Source organism: Ptiloglossa arizonensis, unplaced genomic scaffold (assembly GCF_051014685.1).
Source record: "Ptiloglossa arizonensis isolate GNS036 unplaced genomic scaffold, iyPtiAriz1_principal scaffold0179, whole genome shotgun sequence".
In the NCBI taxonomy this organism is placed as follows: Eukaryota; Metazoa; Arthropoda; class Insecta; order Hymenoptera; family Colletidae; genus Ptiloglossa; species Ptiloglossa arizonensis.
Window position 1 is genome coordinate 157874 of NW_027478549.1, and position 3359 is coordinate 161232.

Genomic DNA, 3359 nt, shown 5'->3' on the forward strand with positions numbered 1-3359 from the left:
GCGAATTATGGGAGTTTGAAGCCAAGAAATGGTTGAGAAGGCAAAAAATTTTTCGCAATTCTGCTGCTCCAAACGCTTAACCAGAATGGCCTAGGGAAAAAATGCACGTACCGTTGTAATCGGGCGAGTTTCTACTTTCAGACGCAATAGGAATTTTTGGGTTAGGTCAATCCGTTCGCGAGATATTGGAGTTTGAAGCCAAGAAATGGTAGAGAAGGGAAAAAATTTTTCGCAATTCTGCTGCTCCAAACGCTTAACCAGAATGTCCTAGGAGAAAATACACATACGGTTGTAATCGGGCGAGCTTCTACTTTCAGATACCATAGGAATTTTTGGGTAAGGTCGATCCGTTCGCGAGATATGGGAGTTTGAAGCCAAGAAATGGTTGAGAAGGCAAAAAATTTTTCGCACTTCTGCTGCTGCAAACGCTTAACCAGAATGGCATAGGGAAAAAATACACATACCGTTGTAATCGGGCGAGATTCTACTTTCAGATGCAATAGGAATTTTTGGGTTAGGTCAATCCGTTCGCGAGATATGGGAGTTTGAAGCTAAGAAATGGTTGAGAAGGCAAAAAATTTTTGGCAATTCGGCTGCTCGAAACGCTTAACCAGAATGGCCTAGGGAAAAATACACATACCGTTGAAATCGGGCGAGTTTCTACTTTCAGTCGCAACAGGAATTTTTGGGTTATGTCAATCCGTTCGCGAATTATGGGAGTTTGAAGCCAAGAAGTGGTTGAGAAGGCCAAAAATTTTTCGCAATTCTGCTGCTCCAAACGCATAAGCAGAATGGCCTAGGGAAAAAATACACATACCGTTGTAATCGGGCGAGCTTCTACTTTCAGATGCAATAGGAATTTTTGGGTTAGGTCAATCCGTTCGCGAGATATGGGAGTTTGAAGCTAAGAAATGGTCGAGAAGACAACAAATTTTTCGCACATCTGCTGCTCCAAACGCTTAACCAGAATGGCCAAGGGAAAAAATACACGTACCGTTGTAATCGGGCGAGTTTCTACTTTCAGTCGCAACAGGAATTTTTGGGTTATGTCAATCCGTTCGCGAATTATGGGAGTTTGAAGCCAAGAAATAGTTGAGAAGGCAAAAAATTCTTCGCAATTCTGCTGCTCCAAACGCTTGACCAGAATGGCCTAGGGAAAAAATACACATACCGTTGTAATCGGGCGAGCTTCTACTTTCAGATGCAATTGGAATTTTTGGGTTAGGTCAATCCGTTCGCGAGATATGGGACTTTGAAGCTAAGAAATAGTTGAGAAGTCAACAAATTTTTCGCACTTCTGCTGCTCCAAACGCTTAACCAGAATGGCCTAGGGAAAAAATACACATACCGTTGTAATCGGGCGAGTTTCTACTTTCAGTCGCAACAGGAATTTTTAGGTTATGTCAATCCGTTCGCGAATTATGGGAGTTTGAAGCCAAGAAATGGTTGAGAAGGCAAAAAATTTTTCGCAATTCTGCTGCTCCAAACGCTTAACCAGAATGGCCTAGGGAAAAAATACACGTACCGTTGTAATCGGGCGAGTTTCTACTTTCAGACGCAATAGGAATTTTTGGGTTAGGTCAATCCGTACGCGAGATATGGGAGTTTGAAGCCAAGAAATGGTTGAAAAGGGAAAAAATTTTTCGCAATTCTGCTGCTCCAAACGCTTAACCAGAATGGCCTAGGGAAAAAATACACATACCGTTGTAATCGGGCGAGCTTCTACTTTCAGATGCAATAGGAATTTTTGCGTTAGGTCAATCCGTTCGCGAGATATGGGAGTTTGAAGCCAAGAAATGGTTGAGAAGGCAAAAAATTTTTCGCACTTCTGCTGCTCCAAACGCTTAATCAGAATGGCCTAGGGAAAAATACACATACCGTTGTAATCGGGCGAGATTCTTCTTTTAGTTTCAATAGGAACTTTTTGGGTTAGGTCAATCCGTTCGCGAGATATGGGAGTTTGAAGCTAAGAAATGGTTGAGAAGGCAAAAAATTTTTGGCAATACGGCTGCTCGAAACGCTTAACCAGAATGGCCTAGGGAAAAAATACACATACCGTTGTAATCGGGCGAGTTTCTACTTTCAGACGCAATAGGAATTTTTGGGTTAGGTCAATCCGTTCGCGAGATATGGGAGTTTGAAGCCAAGAAATGGTTGAGAAGGGAAAAAATTTTTCGCAATTCGGCTGCTCGAAACGCTTAACCAGAATGGCCTAGGGAAAAAATACACATACCGTTGTAATCGGGCGAGCTTCTACTTTCAGATGCAATAGCAATTTTTGGGTTAGGTCAATCCGATCGCGAGATATGGGAGTTTGAAGCCAAGAAATGGTTGCAAAGGCAAAAAATTTTTCGCACTTCTGCTGCACCAAACGCTTAACCAGAATGGCCTAGGGAAAAAATACACATATCGTTGTAATCGGGCGAGCATCTACTTTCAGATGCAATAGGAATTTTTGGGTTAGGTCAATCCGTTCGCGAGATATGGGACTTTGAAGCTAAGAAATAGTTGAGAAGACAACAAATTTTTCGCAATTCTGCTGCTCCAAACGCTTAACCAGAATGGCCTAGGGAAAAAATACACATACCGTTGTAATCGGGCGAGCTTCTACTTTCAGATGCAATAGCAATTTTTGGGTTAGGTCAATCCGATCGCGAGATATGGGAGTTTGAAACCAAGAAATGGTTGCAAAGGCAAAAAATTTTTCGCACTTCTGCTGCACCAAACGCTTAACCAGAATGGCCTAGGGAAAAAATACACATATCGTTGTAATCGGGCGAGCTTCTACTTTCAGATGCAATAGGAATTTTTGGGTTAGGTCAATCCGTTCGCGAGATATGGGACTTTGAAGCTAAGAAATAGTTGAGACGACAACAAATTTTTCGCAATTCTGCTGCTCCAAACGCTTAACCAGAATGGCCTAGGGAAAAAATACACATACCGTTGTAATCGGGCGAGTTTCTACTTTCAGACGCAATAGGAATTTTTGGGGTAGGTCAATCCGTTCGCGAGATATGGGAGTTTGAATCCAAGAAATGGTTGAGAAGGGAAAAAATTTTTCGTAATTCTGCTGCTCCAAACGTTTGACCAGAATGGCCCAGGGAAAAAATACACATACCGTTGTAATCGGGCGAGCTTCTACTTTCAGATGCAACAGGAATTTTTGGGTTATGTCAATCCGTTCGCGAATTATGGGAGTTTGAAGCCAAGAAGTGGTTGAGAAGGCAAAAAATTTTTCGCAATTCTGCTGCTCCAAAAGCTTAACCAGAATGGCCTAGGGAAAAATACACATACCGTTGTAATCGGGCGAGTTTCTACTTTCAGTCGCAACAGGAATTTTTGGGTTATGTCAATCCGTT